Genomic DNA, 9,105 nt, shown 5'->3' with positions numbered 1-9,105 from the left:
CTGAACGGCGACGCTCCGGTGACATCCGTGCCGTTCGCCAAGAACCCCAAGGAGTACCCCTTCAGCTCGTTCTACTACCTGCCCCTGGTCGGGATGAGCGTGGGCAGCGCCAGGCTCGCCATCGCCGCGGCGGCGTTCGGCCTCCGCCAGGTCGCGACGGGGGTATGGGCCGGCGGCGTGGTGATCGACTCCGGCACCCCGTTCACGAGCCTCGTCGACGAAGCCTACCATTCAGAACGAGCGTCGCGCGGGAGACGCCGGCACGGTGGTGCCGCCGGAGAACTACTGGGTGCCCGTGGACACGGCCACGGAATGCATGGTGCTGTTCAACGCCGCGGCGCGGCCGGGCGCGACACTGCCGATGAACGAGACGACCATCATCGGCAACTACATGCAGCAGGACATGCACCTGCTCTACGACCTCGGCAATGGCGTGCTCTCCTTCCAGCCGGCGGACTGCAGCTCCATGTAATTCGTGCATTATTGTGCACGAACGTACGTGTTTATGTGTGCCCAACTGCCCATGCATATCATATATGTGCGAGGGAAGAGTTTATCGTCTCACTACGGGACACCGCCCTTTTGCCGTGTGCCAGGGCACACGGCGAAGCCCTTAAAACCGACAGCAAAAGGTTTGCCGTGTGCCACACACGGCAAATGGCACACAGCAACCAGCCTCATTTTATTTTTTTGCTTCGAAATTTTTGTTTAATTAGTGTTTCAAATATTGTTTAATTAGTGTTTCAACTAGTGTAGTCAATAAGTAATAATTAAAAAATATATCGTTCATTTCGTGCAAGAATAAATATTTCTTGTTTCATTATCACATGCGGATTAAATGTACTATTTCATGCTATTTGAATCCGATATGTACCAACTGAATCACCATTACGTGTTTAACTAAAATTTGTTCACAACACTATAAATATCACAAAAAAAATCACTCAACCTTTTTTGTTCTATGATTGCACTGAAAAATCATTATTTCATGCAGTTACATCTCCATTGCAATGTATATCACATGTTATTATTTAATGGGGAAAAATATAAAAAATAACAAATGAATCTAAAAAATAATGAAATTTTGGCACGAAAGATTCTAAGATTGTGTATTGTATGTACAAAATTTTTTGAAGTCAACACCCAATTCGACTATCACTTTCACTTCAAATATCAACATCTCATTCTCAACTCTATAGATCTTCTTTGAAGATACTTCGGTTTATAAGGAGTACAAGTGATAACTTGTGCTAAACATTTTTAAATTTTTTCCATAGCCTCCACTTATAAAATCATGATACCATAACAAATCTTATATTTTTCAGAGAAAGTTTGCCTTTTATAGAATTTTAAAACAGTTGGGCCACATGGTTCATGGGATGGCTCATGAGCAAATTTTTCAAATTTTGCATCAATTTTTTAGATAAGGGCTCACATGGGACTTCATGATGTTAACATCATTTTTTTGCTTCATTATTACTTTATTTAGAATTATTGCAGTTCAAAATTTACTTATTCTCTAATATTTCTTTACATCAAATAACAATGTTAAATATAGCAAAATGACCGAGAAAGTACCAAAACCTAGTATAGAGTCCCACATACATATAAAGATAAAGATAAGAAAAAAGTTTCAAAAGCAGAATGAATTTTTTAAACAAATTTGCCGTGTGCCAGAAATAAACACACGGCAAAGACCACATTTTGCCGTGTGTCCTTCGTAGCACACATCAAAGAAGGCATTTTGCTGTGTTTTTTTTTTGTCGTGTGTTGTAAATCATGGCACACGGCAAACATCATGCACTGCCATGTGTCCACTGCTTTGCCGTGTGTCTTCTTCGTGGCACACGGCAAACATGACCTTTGACGTGTGCCGTTAAGTTTGCCGTGTGTCCCTTTCGTGGCACACGGCAAACATGCTCTTTGTCGTGTGCCCGAGATAGTGCACACGGCAAAGGTTCTAGCACACGGGAACCAACGAGTTTCCAGTTGTGTCTCAAGATAGCAAACTAGCTATAGCTATAACATTATATGTCTTTTATACTCAGGAAGTTTCAGTATATTCCTGAGCAATAATCTACTCAACATACGGGATCACCTCCTACCCGCACCATTCAGAGGGCTAGCGTTAGTCAGGATGGCAACAGGTCGTGTTTGGGTTGGGTGGAGTGTCTAGGCACCCAAAACTGAAATCCGAACTTAAAACCCGAACCCGACCCGAAGATCGATTCGGGTCATTCATCCCCAAAACCGAAACTTGCAGATACCCGAAATCCGATTGGATACCGAAACCCGCTTTGTATGACAACATAGTAAGAGAAATAAGTACTTCTTATAAACATATACAAGATATATATAATATTTACATATATAAACAAGAGGCAATAAATAGTAAATAATTTTCTAAGTCATTTAAAATAAATTTTGTAGTCTAAGTAAATAAACTTATTGCTAAGTATATTATAAAATATGAGTTTTTACTCCAAACAGTTATTCATTGGGTATCCACGGGTGAAAAACCAATCCCAAAACCAAACCCGATAAGTTTCGGGGCCCCGAACCCGAAAACCATGGGTCAAAAATCATCTCCGAACCCAAGTCTGCTAGACCCGAAACCCGCGGATATCCGACCCGAAACCTAACCATTGCCATCCCTAAGCGTTAGAGCATCTCCAACAAAATTTCTACCTGATTCCCTACTCAAAAAATAGGAGCAGAGACCCTATTCCGGTCCCTATTCTAGGAAGGCCCCTAAATTCCTCTCCCGATCCCTTTATCCCATAGACTGAGAGCATCTCCAGCAATAGCCCCCAAATCATAGTCCTCATATAGATTTTAGGGGCTGGTCCCCATCTTATAGCCTCCAAATAATGCATCAAGTCCAGTAGGAGCCTTCATATTTCAGCTCTCATCCAAATCTAGAGGGGCTGGTGAGTGGGGCCCATGAATGGAGGGCTCCCTGGAGGCCCCTAGGCCTAGGGGGTGGAGGGGGATGATGAGCCCATGGCTCGTCAAATTGGTGCGAGCGGCGGCGGGCCACGGCGGACGGGGCGTGCAGAGGTGGACGCGGCAGGGGGCGGCGGCAGCGGCGGTGCGGATGGGCTCGGCGAGGCCGTGATGGCCTCGACAGGCTCATCCCTTTTTTATTTTTTTTGTTCAATTAATAGGGGGCATGCAACCGCCTTTGAAAATGCTTCATTTATAGAGGTGTTTGCTCAAAGGCGGTTGCCCTTGCCCGCCTCGGAAAATATTTCTCAACCGCCTCAGAAACGATTATTGCAGTAGTGAGGACGACTGCACGACACGCTGCTGGACCGCGGGCTGGACCACGCCGTGCGCATCTCACTTTAGGAGCTCGAGTGTGTCGTCTACCTCAGCGAGTTCGACGACGACGAGACGCTCTGGCCTTGTGCATAGATGTACCCCGGCAACTCCGGCGAGTGCAGTGAGAGGGAAAAGAGAGGAAGCTGACAATAGAAATGAAAAGAAGAAAATAATAGGAGAAAATAATATAGTCTATGACAGGTGGTCCTATTTTTATGATGAAAGTAGGGGCTGCAAAGTAGAAACTATTGTTGGAGTTGAGAGCAAAATTTGAAGCCCCAGAAAGTTTGGATAGCCCCTGCTCAAGAAAGTAGAGATCTTGAGTAGGAGTCATTGCTGGAGTTGCTCTTAGCCCCTACGTACAGGCTATTGCTTCCAGCTCCTCACGGTTGGTTGTTTGCATAAATAGATATTTCCACAGCGTGCGTTGAATCATCCCCGATGGTCTTTGATAGCCACACCAATAATAATGCCTTCATCACTAGTCTACTGTTCTTTTTTAGGGAAAACTGGGGCGGGCCAGAAGCCAGCCTGAGCAATTTTATTGTTTTGAGGTTTTTTACAATCATTCTAGAAAGGGGGGGGGGGGGGGGTGTTTGTTGAAGAGAGAGTTACATGGCCCCATACACTTGCCCAGCAATGTAAAACAATAGTGTCATCCGGGGCAGCAGTTCTACTGTCAATAGCCACCCGCATTCATCTTCGTCCATCCGTCTGCTGGTTTTTTTCTACCTGCCTTTTCTTAGCTTGTTCTTCCCCTGAAACCAAGCAAAGAGTCATAAGCTGGTTTCTTACCTGCTTTAGGATAGAAAGCATCCTGCTGATGCCGGAAGGCACACCGTTCCATCCAGTATTTTTGAAAATGTCCCACATTTGGTAGTTTTTTTTACTTAAAGTGCTCGCTTTATTCATTCCCAATTTGGGGTTCAGAAAAGTCACAAGCTGTTAAGGAGATTACAAACTCTGGGAGGGGATCAAGCCAAACATATGGTTGAACCGAGTCCCAACTAAAACTCATGCAAGCTAACCCATGAGCACATAAATTACAAGATCAGGGGTAAACAAAATCTCAACATCAACAAAATCTAATTGGATCAGTTGTCTTGCCTCCCTAAGCAGACCAACAGCCGGTGATTGATCAAAGGCAAATGATTTCAGGGCAGAGACTAAGTTACACGAGTCGCATTCCAGCTGGATTCTTGTCATCCCTTGATTCGATATTGCTGTTAAAGCTGCCAGGCAAGCTTGAGCTTCAGCATTTGGTAGTTTGTGCCACAGAACGAGAGTTGGTATTGCACCACAAACAAGAATTGCGACTCATGCAAGCAACCCTCAAGATTTATGACTTGTTCGTTATTGTATCCACTTCCCTAATTGTTATTGTAACTTGCCAGGCCATACCCATCCAACCACAGAACATTACATTTTGGGAAAGCTATATGATGCCCGAGCATTTTCAAGTCTTCCCACACTCAAATTTGTAACAAATGAGGAGACGCCACCCGACCTCATCTTCCTCAATCCCAGCTAGCTTCTTTTCCACCTCCAGCGAGGTTAGGGTTTGGGGTTGGGCTTTGGTAATGTCCATTGCTAGGCTTAGAAGGAAGGTTGGGGGTGGCAGGCCGGCCCGATGGTGGCAGCGGGCACGGGGGCGATGAGGCCGGCGGCGGTGGCGGCGCTAGGCTGGTGGTGGAGGAGGGCGGTTGGGCCAGGCCGGGGGGGGGCGACGACTGCCATGGCGGCGGTGGCGCGCGGGTCGGGAAGGGCGCGCGGAGGAGCCACGAGCGAAGGAGGATCTCTCCAGAGCCCCGCGTCGGAGGCGGGGCGGAGGCGGGGGTGGGGGGGGGGGTGGGGGGGGCGGGCGTGAGGAAGAAGATGACTCAAGGTTGAAGGTGAGCAGGGACCGTTAGATCTTGATCTAATGGCCCAAAATTCGGGTGATGAGAAGGGAAAAAATATTGGGATATATATACTCCCTCCATCCTAAATTATTAGTTAGTTTGGCTTTTCTAGATACATAGTTTTTACTATGCATCTATATATATATTATGTCTAAGTGTATAACAAAATTTGTGTATCTAGAGAAGCCAAAATGACTAATAATATGGGACGGACGGAGTAAGTAGATTGTTTTGAAGCTCTGGAGGTCAAAATTGTTTTGCCATCGATCCATTTGGCCCCATCGATCTATTTGGCAAAGATTTGTCATACATTAGGTATAGATGACTAAGTCAACATACCAGCTAATAAAATGCTACCTACTCGTTGATACCAATGTCCAATGCTCCACAATATTTGTCTATAGCAGCTGTACGTCATGTACTAAAAGAATACATCATCTATCCGAATTTGTCCCATTATTTGAACAATTAGCAAAGTATATAGAAGATCAGTTATAAGGTCTCGTCAATTTGATTATTTACCAAATGAAATGATGCATGACTTAATCTGCCTGATATATGATTATCAACCCGTTGATCATGTATCTAGAGCTTTATCAATCCTTATAAAATCTGTTGCTTATCCTATCCAATTCTTTGTTGAAATTTTTAATGTTTTATTTTCTCAAATAATACATCCACTTGCGAATTGCAATGACGTTGTCAACATATCGTTGGGCACTCCATCGCTTCATTTCCATCCAATAATCCCATCTGTTATATATACACTCACCCTCGCTCTCTTTCTCCATGCACACACACGAACAATACACGCTAAGGAGTGCTCCCACAAGACAAAAATGGCGAGACCCTTGCTCTGGCTGGCGCTCTTGTGCGCCTCCCTGACGTTCACCGCCGCCTGCGCCGGCATCCGTCTCGAGCTCATCCACGTCGACGCCAGGGCGAACCGCACCGTGGCGGAGCGCATGCGCCGCGCCACCGAGCGCACCCACCGCCGGCTGGCGTCCATGGGCGAGGTGACGCGCCCGTCCGCTGGGTGGAGACGCAGTACATCGCCGAGTACCTCATCGGCGACCCGCCACAGCGGGCCGAGGCCATCATCGACACCGGCAGCAACCTCATCTGGACGCAGTGCGCCGGCTGCCGCCCCGGCTGCTTCAGCCAGAACCTCTCCTTCTACGACCCGTCCCGGTCACGCACCGTCCAGCCCGTGGCGTGCAACGCCACGGCGTGCGCCCTCGGCTCCGAGACCCTATGCTCGCGCAACAGGTCGGCGTGCGACGTCCTCACCGGCTACGGCGCCGGCGCCATCGCCGGGGTCCTCGGCACGGAGGTCTTCACGTTCGGGTCGCAGAACGCGAGCCTCGCGTTCGGGTGCGTCACCGCGTCGAGGCTCACCAAGGGCTCCCTGGACGGCGCGTCCGGCATCATCGGGCTCGGCCGCGGCGCGCTCTCGCTGGTCTCCCAGCTCGGCGACACCAAGTTCTCCTACTGCCTCACGCCCTACTTCAGCGACGCTGTCAACACGAGCCGCCTGTTCGTCGGCGCGTCCGCCGGCCTTAGCGGCAACACGCCGGCGGCCTCCGTGCCGTTCGTCAAGAACCCGAGCGATGACCTGTTCGGCACGTTCTACTTCCTGCCCCTGGCCGGGATCACGGTGGGGAAAGCCAAGCTCGACGTCCCCGCGGCGGCGTTCGACCTCCGGCAGGTGGCGCCGGGGCAGTGGGCGGGCACGCTCATCGACTCCGGCTCCCCGTTCACGAGCCTCGTCGACGTGGCGTACCAGGCGCTGAAGGCGGAGCTGGTGCGGCAGCTCGGCGCCAGCCTCGTGCCGCCGCCGGCAAGAAGCGGCTTGGACCTGTGCGTGGCGCAGGGGGACGCCGGAAAGCTGGTACCGCCGCTGGTGCTCCACTTTGGAAGCGGCGGCGGCGGAGCTTCGTCGGACGTGGTGGTGCCGGCGGAGAACTACTGGGCGCCCGTGGGACGACACCACGGCGTGCATGGTGGTGTTCAACTCGGCGGGCCGAACGCGACGCTGCCGATTAACGAGACGACCATCATCGGCAACTACATGCAGCAGAACATGCCCTGCTCTACGACCTCGGCAATGCGTGCTCTCCTTCCAGCCGGCGGACTGCAGCGCCATGTGATGACGTGCATATGACGCCGTACGTCCAGATGGAGGCATTTTGTGGAACTTGATATATATATGCTACCTAATTTGTATTTGTCTCTATTCGTTGTATACGAATTCAACAAAGAATATGTATTTTTCCCTGCAAAACTAAATAAAATTAAAATAGATGCTTCCAATGTACTTGATCTATCTTCTTACAAAATATCATACTATCCGTCTCAAAATATAACAACTTTTAGGCAAGATCAAAGTGAAATGTAGATTTTTTTCAAACCATATAACCTAAAGAAACTACACAGAATAACATAATAAAATAAAAGGAAATAGACAGTAGGAGGCATGCATGTCGGAATAAAAGAAACTGAATGGTTTAGGGTTAAAAGATGGTCACATGCCCTTTTTACTCATTATCTATACCATATCTACTTTATCTATCTAGTATCTAGTATATAAGGATCCGAAACAATTGAATTTCACATCCACTTCAAATATTACCTCATACCCCTCACAGCTAGGTCTGCTTGTTAGGCGGGTGATTGTAAAAGTTTTGAGACGTTGATGAAAACAACCACATCTAAAACGGTTCTGCCTTTTTGGCGCTTTTTTTTTTGCATCAAACTTTTTCTACCCGCCCACCTATACCCAAAATTGTTTCCTTGTTTAGTTCCGAGCTCATCAGCAAGCGACACTAATGCTGCTTTCCATATTTTTGCTGCTTATTTCCATCCAATCATCTTGATACAAGCGACGTTGATGCTCCTTTCCATATTTGTTGCTTTCCATCCAATCATCCACCGCACGATCGTCCACCGCAGCTGATACCGATTCGCCGCCGAGTTGGAGCGCACGCTGCGCCCCGGCGGTGTCGCCGTGCTCCACTCGCGCTGCATTGTCGGCCCTCCCGCCTCCAATCATCCACGTATTTTCCTCCCACACACCATCGTCGTCCATCGCTACTGCTACTGATTCGCCGCCGAGTTCAAGGCGGCGTCGCCATGCTCCATGTCAATGCTGGACCGCTGCGGGGACAAGTACTCTGCCAACGATCTGCTCGACGTCCAGGGCCTCGTCAGCCTTTCCGGGGATGAGACGTCGTCAGGGTCTCCAAAGTCCAAAGGTCGACGCCTTCGGCCTCCTTGCCAATGTCTCTCGCACGCTCTGCGTCGGCGCGCACCTCAGCTATAGGAGGTGGCCTCACTATGATCGGTCAGGGTCGCCGACACCGTCGGCATCAATCTCACCCTGGCGCTGCCGCTCGTCGTCATTATGTTCGTTGTTCTTTTGCTTAGAGTTAAAGTTTTTGGGTTTCTTTGTTGTTGTAGGATTTGTGTACGTAGTAGTTCCTGCCTTGTGTTAACAATATGGATCCGATCAACTCTCCTTGCCGACGTTACTAACCAGATGAAAGCACGAAACGTGGTCGATCCAATACTGATCAAATTGGTAATATGCATATGTGGCTATATGTGATTGGATTTACTTGTACTCCTATTCTTATATACATGTCATATTAGATTTGTTATAAATCAAACTTGACAAGTTTCGACCAAACATATAGAAAGAAATAGTAACACTACAATACCAAATTTGTTTTATCAAATCCACCATGAAGTATATGTTGATAGTGCATATAGCGCTAGAGCCCGCGCGCGAAGGCGACGAGCGGGCCGCCGCCGCCGCGGGAGCCCGGATTGGTCTGCGAGGGTGCGCTCCGCCATGTCGCGGGCGAACACTGCGAGGTCG

The 9,105-nt window shown here is 48.5% G+C and overlaps 1 pseudogene; it reads left to right on the top strand.

The window, feature by feature from the left end:
* Nucleotides 1–6,064: 6,064 nt before the first annotated feature.
* On the top strand, nucleotides 6,065–7,375 carry LOC120694058 (annotated as a pseudogene).
* The last annotated feature ends 1,730 nt before the right edge of the window (nucleotides 7,376–9,105 follow it).

Source organism: Panicum virgatum, unplaced genomic scaffold, assembly GCF_016808335.1.
Source record: "Panicum virgatum strain AP13 unplaced genomic scaffold, P.virgatum_v5 scaffold_2465, whole genome shotgun sequence".
Classification (NCBI taxonomy): Eukaryota; Viridiplantae; Streptophyta; class Magnoliopsida; order Poales; family Poaceae; genus Panicum; species Panicum virgatum.
Note: the sequence above shows the minus strand (reverse complement) of the source record. Positions and strands in the feature narration are given on the sequence as shown.